A 24,479-nucleotide genomic window follows, 5' to 3' on the forward strand; every position below is an offset into this window, starting at 1 on the left:
AGTACAAAAATATAAATCACCAATTTGACGTTTGGCATCTTGCAAAAACAATCAATAAAAAAATGTCTGCTGCAGGTAAAAAAAAAGAAACGCAAGGTATTTCACAGTGGTCCAAGTCAATCAGCAACCATCTTTGGTGGAGCTCAAAAACATGTGGAGGGTCGTTGGAAATTCTACTGGAAAAATGGCGGTCAGTAATGCTACACTGTACAAACGTTCACCGTTGGAACACAAACCAACATTTCCACAATTGTGAACATGGCCATTTGTCCACAGAGGAGGCACGGAAGAAGAAGTGGTTGATTCCTTCATCACCCACTCACAAAGCCATTGAAAAGATTGTATTTGATAAAGCTATAACAAGAGATTTGAGGGGACTCACGGAATTCTGCCACACAGGAGATTTGGAGGTGTTCCACAATATGTGCCTAAAGTACAGGCCAAAACGATTGCATTTTGGCATTAAGGGCATGATAAATCGGACTCTTCTAGCGGTCTTGGCACATAACCATAATGTTGGACGTCAACAAAGTAGGACGACCGGAACTTTAGGGACGCTTCGCTACAATAAGGCCTTCACTAAAAGAAGTAAACAATGGGTGATCAAACCAGTGTTTGAGGATATGCAATATGAGTTTATTGAGAGACTTATTGTTGACGTCCTAGATAGGCACATAAATGGAGTTGTGAACGAACCTGTGCAGGGGACAACTGCATTGCCACCCAACATTGCCTCTGTTCCATGTCCACCTAAAGAAGAGCTCATTGAGAAATACAAATCACGGTTTAAATGATTGTAATTTGATTGTCTGTTCTCTCGAGTCTCCTCATGTTGCAGGCCCATTGAATATGTGTATCTATGTAATGTGTAAATTAAAGTGATTGCTCAGTGTACATGCAATGTGTCTATCCAACCTTGTTCATCTGCGCATTAAATTAAACCAAAAAGTATTATAAATCATTTTTCAAAAAATATAGAATGTCTCCGTATTTATGGTTCTCTGGGGCTGCAAAGCACGCAGACAAAATGCAAAAATGGAGTGTAAATTTCAAGTCCTGTGAGATGGCCTTACACTGAATGTAGCTAAATAGGAATGTGCGCTCGTTCAAAGTGAAGGTCAGCTGCTTTGATTTTTTGCTCGGGTGCTGGAATGGCCCACGGCTCAGTATAAGGTTGTATTGTTATTTGACCTTGACAGGCCGGGACCATCCCGAAAGACTTCTTTTTGGGGGTGTGGGGCAATAACGTAAGAAACGATAATGAAGCCATTTCATGTTCGTTCATTAGAAGAAATAACGTCGGCATAGAAGGAGTGGTATTTCGGGGCTGCCCTACGCACAGACACAATGGAAAATGCAAATATAATGTAAGTAACTCTTTAGATGAGTTTATACCGCAATTTAATTACTATACAGTAGCTTTAAAGACGGGTTAAGTTGTACTTGTTCGTTCTATGTGGCATATTGTTTTGTACCGCCACTATCTTGAGGAGAACCATCTCCTTTTACGGAAGCACCTCAAAGCCTTCCTCTTTGCTTCTGCTTTCTCTCTCCCTCTCCCCTGCTACAACTGGTCCACTGTCTGCGACCTCGGTCCTGGGCCCTTCCACTCTCCACCTGCACTGCCTCCCTGTCAACCCCTGCACTGGGGGACTGTCTCAGTATCCTACAGCCACCCCTTGATGTATAATACCCAGTTGCACTGTCCTAGCTATGAAATAATTTCCCGACCTAATATATAAAATGAATAATTTTAATAAAGATCTGATGGTGAGACTAATTTCATTTTTTATGTTTTTCAAACAGGTACATCATGCATTACTGCATGTGTCACGAGTACCAGACACCGGCGGATGGTTTTTTTAACCGCCAGTTGCTTCTCCGCGTGAACAACGTTACCACCCTGACCATTTTATGGGACGATCGCCAAGTACAAGTATGCCCTTACGCGGTACTAACGGCTAGATGCAACATACAGACCGTTGTGGTGGGCTAGTGCCTCGTTGTTGGAACAGCCATGCGATTATCAGTGCGACCGAAGAGCTTATTTTATCGTAAACCAACACCCTGTGTACTGCACACGAACATCGCTTGCCTCAAGACAAACTATTTTGGATCGAGAGCAAAGAAAAATGCAAATCCCAGAATATTCTCTCAACATTTGATGTCGAATAAATGTACTTTGCCAAATGTACAATCTTGCCGTTTGCTTTTAAACCACAGTTTCATATTCCGAATTGTGGCGCTGTATTGTGAGATGATCTAAGACCCTGTGTACAGCAAAGGAACATTGCGTGCCTCAAAACTAACTTTTTGGAACGTGAGCAAATAAAAATGAAAATCGCTGAATATTCTCAAAACATTTGATGTCAAATAAATGTACTTTACCAAATTTACAATCTTGAAGTTTAATTTAAAAGTACAGTTTCATATTCCCGATTGTGGCGCGCTGTGTTGTGTGAGCTCATCTGTGTTGATTTCCGGGTTCTGTGTGGAGTCGCGTAGAAGACGCCTGGGCGCGTTTGCCTACGCAGCTCAGTCACGTCACGTATAGAGGCGGGGAATATGAATGTTTTGATAAAGTCTGTTTCAGGGGTGGGGGATTTGATTTAGTGCCGCAAAAGCAGGTGAGCCAGGGCGATGCGGCAAGTGAGAGGATTATCAGAAAATGGCGGCTGATTTCGAGTGCGTTAATGGACGAAAAGTCGGGTATGGTCCATAGGAAAGTTTTCTACGATCTACCGATTTATGCTTAAAAACACATGGCCGAACCGTAGGGACAATAAAAAAAAAGTCCCGGAACTATCCTTTAAGTTGCAAAGATAGAACACCATGAGTGCCAAGTTTCTTTATTTAGGACAATTAAATTCTATTTAATCGGCCGATTCTCGGTCCCCTGTCACACGAGTCCAAGATGGAAATAGATGTGGGCATACAAATGTGCTCACACTCCCTTATATTCACAGAGAAAAAAACTAATTCAAGGCCAAGTTCAAAGACAATCTGAATGGCAGAAGGCATGAGTGATGAGAGATGATGGGCTAATTGGTTGGGGAGGTATGGTCAAGTCCACCCACCAGCACCTGGTGGACCAGCTTATGTGCTGCTAGTGAATCGAATGTTCCAGAAGGGTACAAGCATGCCAACCAATTGTAGAAGCCCATATAACTAAGGGTCTTATAGTTTGAGAGCCAGTGATATATTGTGTTTCTAATCACTTTCAAAGATGACTTGCACTAAGGGAGGGCGTGAGTTGCTCACCTGACTATTGAGAGCCAATCACAATCCAATCCCTTATTGAAAGCCTACTTTGATGCTCCCCTTAGTTCAAACACAATCCCATTGAGGTTTTTGCAGTTTGCCACGTAGTATGACATCACGTATAATGAGTTTTTGCTATAAAAGTACTGTATTTTATTAAATGCGTTGAGACTTATGATGTGGGATGTCCGTTGACGCATGTTGTACTCCATGTTTTAGACAATTGAGAATAAAACAGACATTTTGCCAACTTTCTGAGTCAGTCTTCTTATTTAGAGTGAGAGTTATTCTCCATCCCATCCATTGTACGGTGTGTTAGCTTAATTAAAAGGACCCTAAGGGTTCACCAGATAGAAGACTTTGGAGAAGAAAGTAGAGTCCAAACCCATCACTAAGCAGCTAAAAGATGCCTGGGCTGTAAAAGTCAAGCTCAACCCGCTTTTCAAGCCAAGGCCCAATACGTCATGCACAGAGCTAAAGCCAGTTGCTATTAACAGGAAAAAAACAGTGCCAGGATGTTTGTTTTCCTAGGCAAACAAAATGGCATGAGAAATGGCACATATGTGCTAGAAATCCAAAATAGATGCTATTTGACCATTAGGAACCCTGACATTAACAAAGTCTCCCACACATTATACACCCGGAATGTGACCCAATGCAAGATCAACTGACACAGTTTTGCTATAGAATAAACCTTTAACTGCTGGGCTATTATGTATTTCTATGCAAATAGGTGAAACATACTCGTCATCAGCTCTTAAGGCAAAGGGGAGCACTTAATGAGATCAATTAGAGCAGGAGAAGGTGACAATGTAATCCAAGAGCTTAAAAGTGGCAAGTGCTGAGGATGGGTGGTTGCGCGTGAGTATTATATTTGTCCCACTCCAAGTAAACCTTTTAATGGGAACCAGGATCAGACAAGTTGACTGTGACAATGGCTTTAGTAGTGGTAACGGAAATAGCGAATACAGGAAATAACCCTAAATATCCTTCGACATATAGGCCGATATCATTGTTAAATTCATTCCTGAAAATCCTGTGAAAGTTTATAACAGACACATTCCAGTTGATTATCCATTCTTGAATCTATATTGACTAAGGGGGTTTTATAGCCGGAGCGGGGGGGGGGGTGACTCACAGTTCACATGAGGATATATTTGTATGTTGTGTGGTCAGCTAGAGATTTATTTTCTTATTGTTGTTTTGTAAGGCACCAACAGCAAATGAAGATTCATCATAGCACCACAAAGAGAACGGAGAGAAAACTGGAAAAGAAGGGGTGAGGAAGGGTCTGAGCATCCACAGCCTTAGAACATTCCAGATCAGTTAAGAGCCGAGGAGAAAAAGAGTGGGAGAAGTGCTGATGCACAATTTATCCCCTTATCTTGACCCATTGTGCATTAGTTTGTGTTATCTGCAATCCATCTCTGTCCTGATGAAGGCCACCTATCTTTGACACCGCAATCTGGTGACTAGATGGCCGAAACACACAGGGTCAACCTTATTATAGAACAACTATCAGCACTGCTAAAACCTGGGCAGGCCCCACAACAAAGCAAAGAACTTAAAAATAAGACATTTCAGATTATCAGTGTTTCATCTATGTATCTATGGAATGTACTATGCTGATACTAATGTGCTAAATTCTGTAAGAGGGCCTGTTTTCTGGCCAATTAATGTGTATATATGAATGAGTTGTTTTGTCTATATGGCTTTTAGTCCAGATTCACCAAAGATTTGTGGATATAAAAACAATAAACAGATGTTCTTTAAGTGAAATAGAAATTACTTTTTGTGTATCCATATAAAGGAAAGAGGAGTGTGATAAAATAGCCTTGACCACATACATATTATTTACTGATTATTGACCTGGAGGTTCAAGTCTGCCAGTTACCCTTAAGCAAGACACTGATGCATAACAAGAAAGGACAGAGGGGAGAGCCCAATCAAGCAAAAACGGTATTATCACAATTGTTCGTTTTTATTTGATCGAATGGTGCATTTGACCGAATTCGGCCAGTACCATTCGATAGATTAAAAACAAACAATTAGGCTAATACATACTGAACATGGGGTGCAGGGGACTGGGAAAAAAAAGAAGAAAAAGGGACCCTGCAGCATTGGATCTGACCCACGTTAGAGGGACGAATATGATGCCGCGGGGGTGAAGGGGACCAGCCGGTGACCAAACAGGTAAGTAGAGGAGGGAGGAGGGGGGTAGGGTTGGGGCGAGCGCATTTGGTTTGCGGTTTGATCTTCTGATAATTGATGACATGCAGGCAGTTTATTTTCAGACAGTTTGCCGCGATAAATTATCAGACGATCAAACATCAACAAATCGAAAAAACAGCACAGGGAAGAGAGCATGAGGAGTCACATGAGTCAATATACAGCAGTACCGCCAGCAAGTCTGCAGCAGCAACACCACCTAGAAGCTCGGCAAGATTCCATAGACTGATGTCAGGTCGGCATCTCATAGGTTTGAGTGGATATAGTCCAGTACTACAACCGGGATTTGTGAACTGGATAAAGAAGGTATGTAGCACACCAAAGAGAGCAGTCATGACATAGAGGTTGATAAAAGTCCAGTTGTGGTCAGGAACATGTACATCCTGCTAACTTCTACTGTTAAAGAATTCTTAATCAATAATCTAAATTACTCTTCAACCATTGCTAACTAACCCCTGAGAGTGGACTATCTTTAGATGGAGGCGGTGAGATGCCTATCTAGGGTGAGGGGATAGAGAAGAGACTCGGAGTGCAGCACTTTGAAAATAACAACAGTACTTTCTGCGCCGATACCAGAAAATGTAGATGGGTCGTATCTCGCAACGGCACCCTGACGAAGTGTGATAAGCAGCTTGAATTTAAATGGCTGTTATCCCCATACCAAAAGCCAGCTGATCCAATTGAGCTGAGAGGCAGTACCGTGGTATCTCACGGGGGAACTCGCTATCTAAGACAAAGTGGTCCCATCTTTTAAACCAGTGACCAGCTGAGTGGCATTTACTAAATCATTTCCAATCAACTTCTGGGCCCTGAAGAAAGTGGGATAAAAGGAATATAACAAACCGCTGAAACTGGGCGACCTTTGATATTATTGGGATGCCCAGTTAATAACAGGACATCAATAACTGAAAGAATCCATGTTTTAATTGCTTTTTTTATACTACCTTTTGAACATAGTAGTGGAGAAATAAAGTATATCTTCTTCTACTCATGCTTATAGTCCATATAGTACAGGTAGAAGTAAGCAGGACGGTCATGTATCTTGTGTGGTTTCAATATTTGGGATGTTGTACATGGTCAGGTTATCCCATTTAGATCCTCTTGTGTGTTAGTGGTCAGGAACGAGACATAGATCCCAGCTCCTACACACCCCACCGTTCTTCTATTTGGCCTTAGAATCTCTCCCCAAACAACAGAGAATGAAGGAGGCAAAGTACTGGGCTAAACCCAAACACAACTTCACTTATACTAAGAGGATATTTGTCTTTTCAGTTTAACACCCTGACAATGCTCTAGAAATCATAATGGAAATGGCAGATGGCTTTGGATGCATATTAGGCTATAAGGAGACATTAGATCAAGACTAAATTGCTCCTACCTAATACAACTCACACACGTCTATATTGCTGGTATGACCCCTCTTAAATTCTGACAGACACTTAGATTCATAGGGGCAGAGCTGTGGCTAGACTGTGAAAGCTATTGGCCAAAAAATTGACCTACTAGTAGCAATCACATAAGCAAACTGGCGCAGGTGGGCAACATTATTCCAATGCGTGATGGGTTCACCCTCTTGAAAAGGGTCCCCATGGCACAACTGAACTGTCATTTTCACTCATACCGCTTAAATTCCCCAAAAGATAATGTATAACTCTTAATAAATGGTTCAAGGAGATACTCTTAATGGGCGTAAAACCCAGGCTCGCCTTGAAACGTATGCAAGGAATGTTGCAAGCTGGAGGTCTGTCCCTACTTAAAGCTAAAATCTGCATGTGGGCTTCCTTCTGGCAAAGCTGTACAAGTATTAATCGACGGAAGATAAACGCCCACCTTGGGTCAAAATGGAAGACCAGCACTTGCCCCAATCACGGCATCCAGGAGCCTATACCAATCAATGTATGAAACAGGGATGGATGGTCCGATCCTGCTTAAATCCAGGCATGTTGGGTCAGGAGTGAACAAACTTTGGTCCGTGATTCCTGAGTTGGCAAGCAATGCTGTGACTTGGCTAAACCCGAGTATTAAAATTGTGTGGGTGATCAATTGGTGGACGGAATGAGTCAGGAAAGAGAAATGTAGACTCTGAGACATGTACTGAGGTAGAGCACGGAAAACGTTTAGGGATATACTAATATCAATTAAGTTATCTGTTTTTCAGACATAGCTGCACCTGAGAGATTGTTTAGGGAATCTCAAGATATAAACCAAACCCAGGGCCCTCCTGGGACATGCCATTGGAAAGGCAGACAATCATTTTAGGGAAGGGGGCTGCGGGTGGTGGATTCCCCATTCTAGCATAATCAAACCATGCAGGAAACCCAAGCCTGAGGATGACAAGAGAATGAGACCCTAACAAGTTTAAAGATTTGAAATGGTATGAAGTAATAACTAGTTGGAGGAACCAGTAATGCCCCCCCTCCGAGGGTTCTATTGCTATTAGTACCTTGGCATATTGTACCAGGGTACTAATAGTAATTTTACACGAGTTGAGAAACAGTGTGTCAACCGTTTGTCGACTCAGGCAAAAAAAAATAATCATTCCCACCAATCAGGTTTCCAGGGCTTCTTTATTGTGGACCATCTGTGTGTTACTTTCATTATACTGGATGGAAGCCAGGCCAAACCTCGTGGTGGATGGAAGGGTGGGATGCAAATATTTGCCAGAAGAGGGTAGAGAGGAGTGAGGATGGGCAGGAGTATGCATGTTGCCTATTTTGCATACCTGTACACCCAATGTAGCCCCCTATACCTTCAGGTGAGACTTTTCTGGATTGTGCACTTACACGTATTTATCACTTATTTGCCTACCTGCATGGTGGGTGTGTGCTCGCCTGGGTTTCTTTGACATTTTAAATGAAATTGAATGATGGTAGATGAACCCCCAGAAAATGTGTGGGGCTAATCCACACAGATTTCCCTATGCTCACCGCACAACATACAGATAGACCCATGCATTCTGGGTGGAAACAGCCTATATGCACCATCCTCCTTGTCATATTTAGTTGGGATATAACAGCCAAGAGTACATCAAGGCATCTCTGAAGGGGAGGACAAAACCTTCCTCCTGCTATGGCCAGCCTATTTAACTAACAAAGGCTCCATGGATCCGCCCTGTCCCTTGTTAGGTCTGCTGGTGGCAGCTTCACATACTAATCAGACTTAATTCAAACCGGCACACAGGAGGCCTGGTCAGAGGACTAACAAAAGAGACAGGAAATCCCAACAACCTATGATATGCACTGTTTAAAACTGAAGCCAGCTCCCTTACCATAGTATCAAGGGCAGTGAACTTTCATGTCTGGGACTGCATGTTTACAGTAGTCTTCCCTGGAGAAGGAACACATTCAGACGGTACGAGTATGTGGATTGATGGAGACAGAAAGTCTATTCTTGCTGCAGCTTCAAAGCAGACCTGCCGCTTTAATCAGGAACCACAGAGTGCTCCATTAACTAGAGAGACCCTTTCATCCACAACATACAGGAAGATGGGTGGGACTTAAATTACATGCTTTCACCCCTTTACCTTTTCTGTTGCAAAGCACTCTGGCTAGGACCTCATGCATACAAGAGATTGTTGCTAGGGACCCAGGATTGGTTCATTAAGGTAGATGTAGCCTACAAAAATCACTGGGGCCCATTTGGCTTTAAAAGAAGGCTGAACCCCTCTATTGAGCAGCTCATCTAAAGACTTTGCAAGGAAACACAAGAAGAACTCAGCATTGGACTCTGGCTGAAGGTACAGTCTACCTTACGTTTTCCACCAGTGAAGGAAGGCCAGGACATCCAAGAGGGAAGCAGAATCCCTCCCCTAAACAGCTTCTAGGGAACAGAGGGAGATACTGCATCCAGAGGACTCTTCAACAGTTCCAAAACTGGTACCAGATAACACACAGCGTGCACTGCTAGGCTCTGCAGCAAGCTTCCTAGGAGGGAAGTGCCAGAGAATCTCTGAACCAAACCAAGGACAATGCAGTTGCCTGCAACACTCTCCTCAGCTTTGTCCCGACCGCCTTAAAGCACGGCACCAGCACAGTGAAGAAGCTAGGAATGCATCAACAAGCTCGACTGACATCCACCTTAAAGGACATTTTCGAGCTAGTCTTACCCCTCGACCTGTAACCTACTGCACTGCTGACCTTTGTTACACCACAGTGGCTAACGCCATCCGAGGCACCTCGATCAGAGCTTCAGACCCGCCAACCAGCACTGAGACGCCATGTAGGCCAGCCTGCAGCCATCCATCCAGCCTTGCTCGCCGAACTGCCTGCCGCCTGATACCTACAGCTGTCTCCCGTCTTATACTCTGTCGCAGAAGCTGCAAAGCATCCTGAAACTGATTCTACACTATCAAACACCAAGAACTTCTTCAAGCACAAGGTACATTGTTGTTATGTCCCCCTGGTCCTTCTACGAAGTGCCCTAGTGACATTTTACAACCCATTGCTTCCTTTGCGTTGCAAGCAAGTATCATTGAACTATTCATTAATTACTATACCAACTACCCTCCTTTCAGTATCCAGAGTGCATCCTTTTTCCTTCTGTGAAAATGTCTGCCCTCTGCATTCCTATACAGGGTGGGTTGTATTTTTTAGTGTGCGAGAACTGTCTGGTGTGATAATAAAAAAGTAGATATTTGTATACAACCTTGACTGGGCAGTCCCTTTTACCATTGGGTATTAATGGTATTTTCTGTGTGTTGCAACTAACCAACGATCCACAACCTTGCAGAGATAAGCCTGCCATTCCATCCACGTTACCAAAATTGGACAAGTAGGTTTATAATTTGCTTGTGTTTCCAATCTGTTTGGACCCCTTCTGGTGTACTAGAGGTGTGGAGCTGATTGATGGTTTAGAAATCGATATTCATCCCTGGAGCACTGGTACCCCAGAAGTTGATTTGTCACAATGTACACCCCAGTCCCATGAGGTGAGGCTTTTCGGGATTCTGCAGGTACATATTTGTTGACTAGTTGCCTACCTGTACACCCGATGTAGCCCACTGCACCTTGAGGTGAGGCTTTTCTGGAATTTGTAGGTACATGCGTGTTGCCTGTTGGCCTACCTGTACACCCGATATAGCCCCCAGACCATGAGGTGAGGCTTTTCCGGAATGTGCACTGATGACCTACACTCATGTTGTAATTCCTATGCTTGTTCCTGCACACTGTGGACTGTGCTACCGCACCTGTACTGTAACTAGCGCCTCAATGCCGCGGGGCTTTGTATGCTGCTATAAATGCAAAAACAAATAAACAAATAGTGCTCTGTGACTATGCAATGCACCTTGTCACAGAAAGGAATAGGAAAAGTAGTGAGAAGGAGGGGTGGTTGGAGGGCTTTTCAGAATATGGCTGCCTTATCGTCATTCTTCTTTTACTTATGTTTACTCTAAAGATCTTTATTTCATGTTCTTTTTTTATTTAATTCTATTTGTCAAAAATCAATAAGAAAACAATAATGAAAAAAGTTGACTGGAGGCTGCAATCTTTTCCGGGGTTCTGTGATGCCTGTGAAGAATGATTATTGCAGCAGCATTTTGCTTCGACTGCAGTTGGTGTTAGAGAGCAGCGTAGAGGACACTGCAGTGGTACAGCCTGGAGTTCGACAAGAATCCCTAAAACCAACACCCTCTCTGACTGGGCAGCAAAGGAAACAGAAACCAGAGTTTCTGGAGCTGGAAGACCATTCCTTTAATTTTCACACTACCTTGAGATGTGAAGAGCAGTTTAGCATCCATCCATGTTCCCGCCTTTTTAAATTTCAAATCCGTGGTGAAATCGCACTAGCAAGTAACTCACTGGGTATGGGGTCCACCAAAAAGAATGACTTCATTGGTCCCTGGACATTCAGCAAGAACATGGGATTGGTGGGGACTCCCATCAGCGTGGATATAAATCTGCATTCGTCTACATACAAGTGGGAGACAAGACCATAGAGAAGACCATAGGGGCAAATCAGATGTTACAACAGAAACATGTAAGCTTTAAAAAGGATGGGTGACAGAGGAGGGCCAGGTGGCACTGCACACTCTTTCTGTCTCGCTGTTGATTTGCTGGGGCATCTATGTTTTGAACCGACTCAGGACCTGGGGACTTACATTGTGTACCTCTGACGTCTGACTTTGGTACAGAAGAAGGGAAAAATCATTGAAGTTATCATTAGTATTATTATTATTATTATTATTATTATTATTATTATTGATATTATTATTATGGTATTTATTGAGTGCAGACCTAGCTTCAGGAAGTAGTGGAGCTCTTAATAATCATAAGGGGAAGAGCATGGCGAGGGAAGCAGAGAAACAAGGGAGTAGGGAGCTAACAAGAGGGGCTGTCAATTTGGCAGAAATTGATCTACAGGCAACCATGGGAGGAAACAGTGGGGAGCAGATCAGCCAGTCTCAGGTAGAGTGGGGAGTAGAGGGTGTGTGGACCTAGGAGTTGGGGAAGAGCCATTCCTTGAAGAGGAGGGTCTTCATCTCCTTCCTGAACTGCAGACGTGAAGGGGCGAGGGTGATGTTGACAAGGAGGAGGTTCCATAATCTTGGGACATAGACAGAGAAGCCCTGTCTTCTGGATCCTTCCTTCCTGCACTAGCAGAGTTCAAGTCTGCACATATTCTTACTTCTGGTGGATTTTAGGCCTGCGGATATGCAGAGTTTCTCATTGAAGTTGCTTGAGCACTTGAAGGTGACAGGCTTCTAGATGATGCAGAAGGATTTAAAGATGCTACAGGTTTGCATCAGGAGCCATTGTAGTATGATGAGGGTCCAGGTAATGTGGTCAGATTCGCAGTGTCCTGTGATGAGTCATGATGCAGCAAGCAGGACACATCTCAACGGTGCCATGGTTGCTGCCGGAAGGCCTTTCAAAAGGGTATTTTCATCCTCTAGGTGGAAAAGGACCAAGGCTTGGATATAAGCTCGCAAGTTGTTTTCTGGGAGAAAAGGCTTGATTTTCTGTAGTAGGGCAAGTTGGTACCAAGCCATTTGTGTCTTCCTTGCTATGTGTTGTTTGAAAGAGGGGTGTCTGTCAATGTTGAACCCAAAAGACTTTGCATAGGTAGCCAACTGGGGTGTGAAGCCATTCGAGATTCATACAGAAATCCAGGTCTGGATGTCAGGTTGTTCGGTGTTATTGGTCAACAATGGGAATTCTGTTTTGGAGGGGTTGAGCTTCAGATAAACATTGGACATCCATGACATGATCAATGTTAGGCAGACCCAGAGCCTGTGGATATTTCCGATGGAAGATTACTTGAGGCAGAGCTGCATGTCATCTGCATATTGGTGGATGTGGATGTTGTGTGGAGCGAGGAGGGTTCCAAGCGGTTCCATGTAAGGACTTGACATCACAGGGAAAATGATGGAGTCTTGTGAGACTCTGCCGCTTATGGATATAGTTGGTGATATGGAGAAATCCATTAGTAAAAACTGGTGGCAATTAGGATTTGAAGCAGCTGAGGACGATCCCCATTCAGCGATGCAGTTTGTTAATGAGTGTCTGGTGGAGAGCTCATGGAGAACCAGTAGGCAAGGATTTTAAGGGCATCGTTGATCACCTTAATGGTAGCTGTTTCTGGGCTGCATCTGGGTCTGAAAAGAGATTGGTAGGACTGAAGGCGGTCGCTGGCTTCAATGTGTTTGAGGAGTTGGGTGGCTACTGGTTTCTCAAGTATCTTATCTAGGAAGTGAAGATGGTTGATGGGGTGGTAGGTGCCTAGGTCATCAGGGTCCAGTGTTGGTTTCTTGAGAATGTCTGAGGACTTGTCTGGTCTTGAGTGCTGAGTGGAAGGTGGCTTGAATTAGGGAGATCTTAGTCAGGTAAGAGAGGAGTGCCTCAGTCATAAGTGTCTTGTGTACGGAGGCAGGGAAAATGTCTTCCATGTACAATGTGGCCTTGAGGGATGTTAGAGTGGCAGTGAAGTCTTCCATAGAGAGTGTCTTGAGAGTTGTCCAGGTAGTTGTGGTTTTGCAAGATGGGATGCGTAGTGTGCTGTCAGTAGTGGTGATGGTTTCTATGTATAGTGGGGCAATTGTTGGCTAGAGAGCAGGTGCCCCCCTGCCTACCCCAGAAAAAGTGGAATTACAAAATCAGAAAGAATAAATTTGAAACTGCACTTTAAATTCTCCTGGATATGCAGCTGGCACAAAGTAGGGACAGGGGATGCCTTTGCTTGCCCAATTAGTGTGTTCTTTTAAATAGAATAGATTGGTGGCAGGAGAGTGTGTGCCAAGATAGGGACTCACAACACTAGTAGGGCAGTATTTCTATAGGTAGGGATGAGGTTGCAGCGTACCTATATGTAAATCTGAGATGTGCCAGGCATGCACCAGGCCGGTAGGCAGCAAATAAATGCAGAGCTAATGTGTGTTGCAGAAGAAACATAACGTGACAAAATGCCATGCACCAACACAGAATTCAATCTTATAACTTTAATAAAAGCCCAGTTGAACACGCTTGAACAAATCAGGGAAAATGCTGTAGCCAGCTTGATGGTAACTAGCCGAAGGAATGTCAATGCCGAGCCGTTGCAGGATATGTGCATGGCGGAATAAGATATTATTGTTTTTGGGCAAATTGCAAAGACGCAGAAAACCGTTTCAAGTTTGTAACATCCCAGGAAATCAGAAGGAGGTGACAGATTAATGTATTAATGAAGGGAAGACGCAAGAAGTGGCTAAAGAAAGAACAACTAAAATGCTGCGATGAAATCCTAGCAGGATGACACACAAAATCATTTTTCATAAATCTGTCAAGAATAACATGGCGATACCAAGGCCTTGAGCCTTGGCAATTGTGGCATGGGAGGTAAATATGGGCTATTTAATTTAATTAAAATAAGGTGACACACTTGTCTCTCTTACTCTCTTACCTAGATAAACAAGTCAGCATGCAGCCAGTTCATGGACAGTGTGACCGTCTGTTAAACTGATGAGCTTGTGTCCTTTTTTCACTGCAGAAGTAGTTCAGGGCCTACCAACAATCAAATGTGATGAGTAACACAATGTTTTAGGGGAAGGTCCAGGGGTGGGATTTTAGATCTCGATTGTCCAATCCCTAGTTGTGTACATATAGGTTCCATATGTAGTTTAATAGAGGGAGCCAATTACCAGAAGCAATAGGTTTACATAACTGTGACATCACAATGACTCATTCATGTTATATAAAGTCCTGTTTTGTGTTAAAACGTTTGAGAATTCTGGAGTGAGAACTTGGCTTTTATCTTGATTTTTTCCCCAGTCTATAGCAATAAACTGGTTACCTTGCATTCAGCATACCACACTCTGTGGTGTCCCTTTTTTGACAAATGCCAGCAAGAGGGCAATTTGGCCTTTTCAGACCCTCTTATCATATGTGTTGGTGATCATGGTGATCTTGTTGATGAAGAAACAGTTGATGACGGTGGATTTGCCGATGGAGTGCGGTACAGGTGGGTCATGCAAATGGTTGATGAGCTGCTTAATGGCTTTGAAGAGAGCTATGCTTTCATTGATGGCCTTGGCTATGTTTTTTTAGTAATAGTTGGTCTTGGCAGTGCTGATCAGTCATCTGTGTGTAGCACAGAGTTCCTTGAGCAGGACGAGGTTGGCTGTTCTGCTAGATTTTCACCACATCTGTTCGTGTTTTTTGATGGTTCACTTGCTAAGGTTGAATTCTTGGTGTACCAGGCTGCCGAAGGTTTAGGCTTCAGGGTGCATTGTTTCAATGTGGCATGGTGGTTGATTGTGAGGGTGGTGTTGAGATCTTTGATAAGTGAGTCGCATTCCTGGTTTCGCTGTGTTTCCGATGACTATGTCAGGCTGATGTGCTGTGACCAGCCGGACGTGAATGGAAAGTTGTGCTAGAGGGTGGGAAAGGCAGCAATTATGAAGTTAAGATTATTACTCTTTCTGTGAGCTGGGTTTTTTGTGAGGTTCAGAGTGCTGAGTAGGCAGTGGAGTTTTTCCTTCATTGACTTGGTTGATGGGTTGCCAAGGAGGTTGAAGTCGCCAAGGAAGATATTGTTGTGGCATGCATGAGATACATGGTGGTGACCAAGTCCATCAAGTCTTCGATGAAGGAGGCATTGGGTTTGGGTGGCCTGTAGATGAGGTGAAAAGTGACTGTGTCCATTGAGGAGAGCAGGAAGTTGCAGGAAAGGTTTCGAAAGAGCCAATGGTGGCAAAGTCAAGTTGGTATTAAAAAGGACTTCTGACATAATTCTTTCAGAGTCTTGATGGGAAGAGACCAACAGATTCTATTTACCAGATGGTATGCTTTCAACCGTATAGATGTCAAAAGCGCAGGAGAGTGTATCAATGTGCTCTGAAGACACGAGAAAGTAAGTAGGTTATAACGGTTTCATGACCGGCATGATTATATTATAGGTAATATTACTACCCTTTAACCACGTGTAAGTCGACTTGGTTTTGCCAGATGTCTATAAAAGCGTAAAGAAATGCAAGAGACTAATTTGAAAAAAGGTATGTGTTCCATCATTGCATTGGGTGATGGTGGCACTAGCGATTGAGATCACCTGGGCCCCTGGGCCCCGTGGTGTTACTTTGGTGCTTATCAGATTATATCAGGATTTTTGCAGATTGGATTCTCTGATCGGGTGCAAATAAGGAGACTGGTATTTAAAACAAGTGATGAACATAACAAGAGAAGGTATTGTATAGTATTCAATAGAACCACATAGGAGTGGTTGGAATCTCAGATATGTATTAATTCCTATGTTTTGTCACGTTACTCACAGGTCTGATATGAAGTATTGAGCGACCAGAAGATTTGTTGTAAAAGAAAAGGTTCATACATTTGTAATGATTTGGTGTGTTGGTGTGTTTCATTCTGGATGTCTTTGTATATTAAAAGAGGAAGAAGTTCACATTGGGTGTTTGTTTTAAGTTGGTTCTCCTGATGAAGGTTCAGTTTTATTATTATCTAGGAATAGAAACATATTGAGATGGTGATAAGCAACACCATTGTTTCTGTTGCTTTCATTAATCCATATTTGGTGGAGTTAGGCTGAATGTATTTAGAATGTTTATTCAGACAACACACTTTTCTTTGGATTTGCTGACATGAATGAGTTTTCTTCTGTTGAATATGTTTTGTGTATAACATATAATATCAACTCTGGTTAATTTTTTACATTTTTGAAAATATATTAAAACTCGTTTTTAATAAAATGCTTAATTGTGCAGCTCGGCTGAAGTCATAATAGATGTGTGAGGATCTGTCTGTGGTGTGAATTTTGGTTGTTAGAAGTCCAGTTGGGTGCATGGCCATGATGCCTTGTGAATGATGGTGAGGCATCCGCTGTTCTTCTTTGTACGGTCTTGTTTTAGAATTGTGTAGCTCTTGGGCATGAGGACATCAAGGACGTGGGTGCAGGCTTATGCCATCCAGGTCTCAGTAATGAAGATGGCATCCAAGTCATGTGTGGTGCTCAGGTCGGCTATGTCTTTTGCATGGTTGCATTGCTGAACGGACACTGCTGATCATCCGTTTTTGTGTAGTGTTGGTTTATGGCGGGCTGATGGGGTCTCTGGTGATATGGGTGAGGTTGCTGCAATGCAGTGTCCATGATGCTGCTGGTGAGTGGCGTGGTTGGTGATGAGTGGTGATGGTAGAGACGGGCTGTTGGGAGAGAGGGGTGATACACATTTTTGAGGGAGTTTACACGATGTCAGAGGAGCAGGAGTACTGGTCCGGGGTCCTATCGGTCCGAACAGGTCCAAACAGGAATTGCCCTTTTCTTAGTCTGCCCTTCGATTTGGAGGCTTTGGATGCCCCGACTAGAAATGCCCTTGATCTATGACTTAGGAAAGGAGGGGTAGGGTTTGACAGCTGGCTGGGGCTTTGGTCATGTGGCCAAGATCCACTTGCACCTGCTCACCAACTGCAACTGGTGTTGATGGCTTACAATAGGTGAAACTGCACCAGCAGGCCTATAGCCGTGTCATCAGTCATCCTGGCACGTGCTCACTGTGATTAGTTCTCTTGCATTAGGGCACATTGAAACAGTGCAGACAGGTGAAAATAAAACACTGTCTCATTCCATCACCTGAACAAATCAAAGAAGCACTTTCTCTACTCTGCTGCCTACCATTGTCTCGGGAGAATAGCTCAGCGGCAACATGCTCGCCTTGGAAGGAAGACAACATGGAGCAACACGGGTTCGACCCTGGGGCCGCGCTTAGGAACCTCTGGGTATTAAGCGCGTTATAAATAACCTATCATATCATACCATAGGGGTCTCATAAATCTGCCAAGTTCCTTTTTTTACATTTATAAATGTCAACTGTACATCATCTTGAGCCTCCATTGTAGGTTAAAGGTGCCCATCCAAACAAACCCCAGAAAGCTCTGCCTCCTTGGCCCAACTATGCACACCAGTCTGGATCCATGGAAGCATGCAATCTGCGGGCTTATTCGTCAGAATCAAACTGCGCCTGGCCTTATACTCCCTGTGGGAGCACGCATCACATGAACGCCTATAGCAGAAACATAAATGTAGATTCATCTGAACCATGGCAAATGCCCATTAAATTGAATTCATTCTGTGATGGTGCTGCTGTGGTGATGACCGCAGGATATCCCCCACAAATTGGTTCATGCCCCTAGTGTGCACTGAATGATATTCATGGCACCGTCTAAGTAGATGGCAGGAATTGGAGAGCGAACCCTCCTGTTTAAAGAACAGAAGAGAGGAGACCGAGACACTGGCATTCAGTAATATAAAATAGAGATAGGAAAAACACATATGACCCAACACACTAACCCACACTTTGCGGCACTCTCAATAGCCCCTGCACAGCCCAAGCTTCTGGAATTTGCCGTTCACCTAGAAGGAATGCAATGTGACTCTTAATGTTCCACTAGCAGACCAGGGCTTCACACGGCTAGCTATAGTCAGAGTTTTCCTAAGAGGGCGGCGAACCAGACCAGGAGCCAAAAGTCATGAAACCTATCTTCATAATGATTTCCTTGAAAGACATCACCTTTCCTTCTCCACACAAATACTCCAACTAACAAAGCTTACAGATACACACACACACACACACACCAAAGCACACAGAAATACACACAAACACACACACACTGCCAATCAAATGAAGGTCCTTTCCTCAACCTCTGATACAGGACCAATCCGGAGAAATCGTCCTTCATCCACCAATCATACGTTGAGTATGCACAAAGATTGCTTTTGCCGAACCAATGAGTGTGCAGCATGCTGCTAATGGTCAAACTATGACAGTACCCCTCCTGTGAAAAATCCCAGTGCAAATAAATAAAATTCATGTGCCACGGCTCAACAGCAGAAGACCTAGCACACAGCAAAACAATCACACCCTGGCCTGCTTGATTGTGGGTGGTGCCTTATCAGATGTGGCCAGAATGTTCTCCCATACCTCTGAGAGAGCAGTCGCTGTATCCTGGCAAGGTCTTCACCCAGACTGAATAGGATGAAGAATTTCGTTTCACTTGGGGGTGCATGGGCACAGTACCCATCGAAGATGACCTAAGGGGGGATTTAATAAACTAGCCTTGAAGGATATGGGATATGACCTTCGTGAAAGGAGTCCGCCAGCACATCTGTGACAAAGCTTGACCACAAGCGCTCTGAGCACACATGCAGACTCACCTCAGAGGTCCACAAGATATGATGGATTTCATTCACAAAGCTTCTGTGTGGACACCAACCTTCAGAAATTGCCCAGGAGGTGGAGGAGCCTGTAATTGGCTCGGCTCCCTGAGGTTCCAACAACAAGGGGAGGGGAAATAAGAAGGAGGGAATTGGGGGCAGGGAGGGGGGGGCATTGCTTATCAGTAGCTCTTGTGTCCACAATTGCGTTAACTCTTTATGGGAATCATTCAGCGCTTTCTTGGCAGATAATTCTTGGGTGCATCAGCATGCCTCGGGAGGATAGCTCAGGGCAACGTGCTCGCCTTGGCAGCAAGACGACACGGAGCACCACAGGTTCGATCCCTGGGTCCACGCTTAGAAACCTGTGGGCATTAAGCGCGTTATAAATATCATATCTTATCTTGACTTGGGGGGTAAATGTGAGGGCATATTGGAAACCAGAGCCTGCACTGTCAGAGAATGTCCTCCTAAGGCCTCAATCATGTTTGGCTCTTGGGCACATGCAATTCTTCGTCCATTTTCTTTACACTTGCCTGTATTTGATTCAAGCGTCTGTAAATCACAGAATAGCCATGAACCCGGGGATTTGCTTATGGATGCTATGGAGAAAACATCTACCGCTTAGCGTATGGTAAAGACCCTTCTGTTTTAGTTCTCTGACTTCCCCCTCTCTCACCCCATCCAGGGTCTCCATACTTCACGGTCCTTGTGCGCCCTATAAATAAATCAATAAATACATGAATAAATAGGGTACAGGGGGCAGGACATTGGGAAATTCCAATGGCCTGCACATCCTGAGCTGGGCCAAACAAAAAGGTCCCCTTGAATGTAAGTTAGCCAGCACCTTGAGGCCGCTCCGGCAGTGACTCCATGAAACCTGTAAGATAACACAACTGGGGAGCAATACTTACTTTTATGCTCAATAGAAGATGCTTCTTGAGTCCACTCTAAGGAATAAGAAGCCTGCGCTTTGAGCAATCTCACTTGATGACTGACTTCAATCGAGTGGTGGCCTGACCACACCTGGAGATCTATGGCTAGGTCTGGCACGCGCCTTTAATGTGAATCCCTCTATATTGCTGATGGTGAGGAGAGGACTGTGTGTGACTCTAGGGTGAGGATCTCTTGGACTTTTTTCTGTCAGAGTGGCATTGTGTGAGCAAAGGGGGAGGCACTGTTATTGACCGCCATCATTCTTACAGCTACATGGGTAATAACCAACCTGGCTGGTTGGCCTCAGTCAAAGTATGTACCAAGCAACCTTCTGTTTGCTCTTCGTACTCTAGACCTAGAGTTCTAGAAAAAGGGTTCCATCCTTACATAGGTTTAAACTCAAGGAAGAGTAAGCCATTGGGTGCAGTCGGTGTGCCTTGAAAGAGTTGCCACCCACACCCAGATGGTGGGCGCTCGCCAGAAGATAGCATGCGCATGGCACTGCCAATGACTCAGTGATCCTTACAACAAAATGTGCTGGGAGAGTTGGGAGCATTGTCTTTTGGTATGCACCGGGAGAGTTGGGAGCAGTGTCTTTTGGTACGCACCAGGAGAGTTGGGAGCATTGTCTTTTGGTATGCACCAGGAGATTTAGGAGCATTGTCTTTTGGTATGCACCGGGGGAGTTGGGAGCATTGTCTTTTGGTATGCACTAGGAGATTTGGGAGCATTGTCTTTTGGTATGCACCGGGAAAGTTTGGAGCATTTTCTTTTGGTATCCAGAACTTCCACTCTTGGCGAACAAGGGGAAGAGGTCTCTCAAGAGGTAGTACTGCGGACAGCACACAGCGTGCCCAAGAAACAGACAGGCTTTGTCTGCTGTCGTTTTTCTCACTGCCAAGGTGCTATAGACTGGGTTCAATGTCAAATACCACTACTCATTCTGAGGCCTCAGCCTGTGCTCAGTTGCCTCTCTGACAGCTCCCAAGCCACATTCCCTACCGCTATCCGGATAGGGGGGATTAACAGTGATTACACATATCCAGGGTAGCACTCCCCTACCACTACCTTAAGGAGGACTGGCAATAACTTTTTTAAAACCTCATTTACAATCAGCAGTGTCATTTTTACCTCCCTCTGAATTATTAGGCATTTGGGTGCATTCCCATATGAAAACCCACACACCGGTCCAGGTACCCACCAAAGCTGTAAATAGCTCGAAGACAAAGTGAGTCACTAAAAAGCCTATATTTAAAGGTTAGTTTAAGTCCATTATATCTGCGGGTTGGAACACAAAAAAGTTATGATTATTCTGCAGAAATGTTACTTTCCATCATGCTGCAAAACAAGCTGGACGTTTGTGCCAAACAATGACTATGGACAGGTGCCCTTAAGACAAAACTATTTTGTGTGTCTGTCTTTAAGTGCTTTAAAAAGAGGAGATTGTTCAGGGTCACTTTACTTTGTATTCTTGTAATTGCTCTTTTCCTTCTTGGAAGTACGAAATAAAGCTACAAAGTGGTTTTGTTTGACAAGATTTTGAATGGATTTATATATAGACAGATTACTTTACTAAACGAGGTGTGTTCTTGTCACTTAATCTCTGTAAGATATTTTTCATTGTAGTTCTTGATAGTCAAAACCTAAATATTTGTCCCAACTGGAGCTCAGATGATATGTGGTCAGATGTTTCAATTGCAGAGTGGCTGGAAACCACTGTTTCACTGCTTAACCAAAGGGTGAGATACTGGGCAAATAACTTAATCTCAATGTACCCTATCTTCAGAAATGGCTTTAGAATTCGTTAAGATCACACAGTGTGAGGAATTCTCCCATACACACAGAAAAGGTTCACTCGCTGTTTTTTTTTGTTTGTTTGTTTGTTTAAAAAGAATGAATGATGGGGCAATTCCAAGCACATTTTCCATGCTCACCGCACAGCAGAAAAATACTCATGTTCTCTGGGAGGACACAGCTTACCAGTGCTGCCCTACCCTGTCATGTGTAGCTGACACCTGACAGCTGTGCGTACATCAAAAGCCTTTGTCCATGGTCAGCCTGATTAGGATATCAAGGCTCCATGGATTTGAATTTACATTGTGAAACCCTGCTGGTGGCAGTGAATACTGAAGAATGTTAATTAGCAGACTTCAGGGAAGGCCTGAATGCAAAATGTGACAATGGAGACCAGACACCTCTTTGTAATGCAATGTGTCAACTTGGTACCAACACCCATCCTTGGTATGAAAGGGCAGTGAATGTCCTGTCTGGAAACGCTCCTTTCAGAGCATGGAAGTATGTGAATTGTAGGAGATGAAAGTCTGCCTGCAACCCCCTACAAGCACAACATAGGGCTCAGTTAATTAGGGAGACGCTTTGATGTACAGCAGACAGGAAGATGGGTGGGATTTGCAAGTATATGTTGTCACCCTTCCTCTGTCTGTTACCAGGCACCCTGATTCTGACCTGAAGCATCACTGAAGATTGTTGATGGGGACCCAGGATTGGTTCATTAAGGTGGGCTTAGCATACACCACTCCCTGGGGCCCATTTGGCTGTAAAAGACAACTGAGCCCCTCACTGATCAGATCATCTGAAGACTTCACAAGGAGTAAGAAGAAGGACTCATTTGGACCCGAGCTGAAGGTACATTCTACCTTACATTTTACGCTAGTGAAGGAAGGACAGGAGTTCCAAGAGGGAAGCAAGATCTCGCCCCTAAACATCTCTCTGGGAACAGAGGGAGATACCAGACTCATAGGACCCATACAGCAGCTCCAGAACCGGTACTCAGCCAGCACACAGTGTGCCCTGCTAGGTTCTGTCAGCAAGCTTCCTAGGTGGGAAGTGCCGGAGAGTCACTGGACAAAGGACAAGACCCTTGCGTGCTAACACCCTCCTAAGCTTTGGGCCGTCCGCCTTGAAAGGACACAAACCCTGAGAAGAACCTTGGAGAAGTGCCACACAAGCATCATCCAGCCTCCATCTTTGTAAGGATAATTTTGAGACAGTTCAGTCCTCAAACTGCATCCGGCTGCACCACTGACTTTGTCCACGCTTGTCGCCAGAGCCGTCTGAGACGCCTCGACCAGCATTCCAAATTCACCAACCAGCACAGAGACAATGATTCTTTGCCCAGAGCCACCGTGCCGGACATCCTGCAGACGTCCGTCCAGTCTTGCTTGCTGAACTGCCTGCTGCCTGGTACCAGCAGCTGTCTCCCACCACTAACCCTGTCTCATGGGCTGCAAAGTGCCCAGGAACCGGCTCGACACTGCCAAGCACCAAGAACCTCTTCAGCACAAGGTACATTATGTGTCTGCCCCCCTGGTCCTTCTCTAAAGGACCCTAGAGACAGTTACGACCCTTTGGTGTTGAAACCAAATAATCTTGAACTATAAGAATGATTACTTTACCAACTACCCTCCTGTCAGTATCCTGAGTGCATCCCTTTCCTTCACGAAACTGTCTGTACACTGTGTTCAGTGTGGGTTGTAATTTTAGTGTGCTAGAACTGTCTGTTGTTGTAATAATAAAGTAGATATTTGTATACAACCTTAACTGGGCAGACCATTTTATCATTGGGTAATAATTGTACTTTCACTGTGTTGCAACTAACCAGCGATCCACGACCTTGCAGAGATAAGCCTGTCGTTCCGTTCATGTTACCAAAATTGGACAAGAATGCTATAAGTGACTTGTGTTCCAATCTGTTCAGATCCCTTCTGGTCTATTGGAGGTGTGGGGTTGATTGATGGTTTAGAAACCGATATTCATCCCTGGACCACTGGTGCCCCGGAAGTTGATTCGTCACACACAGTGTTTAATTTTCATTAAAAAATCTTCAGTCCTATTTAATGTATCACAATATATATAATGGGGGGAGGGCGAGCAGAGCTGGCCGGGCTACAAGATGGCTTCTTGCTTTCTGATATCCAAGACAGGGATCAAAACCTTACTCTACTACAGCAGGTCAGGCACATTCTGAGCCCACTGAGGTGTCAGAATCGGTGCTGGAGCAGCAGGAGAGCACACTGATCTTTCTGGCTTTGCCTCACACCCAGAAATGCGACAGCAGCACAGAAGCAGAGGTGCTACGCTTGATGAATGGCCATGAATACCTCCAATTAAGGTATGTGGGAGGCCCAAATACTGAGAAGACCGGTGTGGCATGCACTGATTGGGAATGCAGCTGGCAATACAGATGTGGAATGAGAGTGGAGCGAGGCGCGATGTTGTTGGGAAACACATTGTTCTCTGACGCAGCTGCTTCACTCAGTCAGAGTGACCCTCTATTCAGCTATTAGCCCCCACCATTTTAGCAGAACAAGCAATGTGTGCCTATTGATCCAGAGTCAATTTTAATCTTTGAGGACTCGCATTTGTGTGCATAGACTTCTAAGGTGCGTATGACTACCATC

The sequence above is a fragment of the Ambystoma mexicanum genome, chromosome 2q (genome assembly GCF_040938575.1).
Source record: "Ambystoma mexicanum isolate Mex_15411 chromosome 2q, UKY_AmexF1_1, whole genome shotgun sequence".
In the NCBI taxonomy this organism is placed as follows: Eukaryota; Metazoa; Chordata; class Amphibia; order Caudata; family Ambystomatidae; genus Ambystoma; species Ambystoma mexicanum.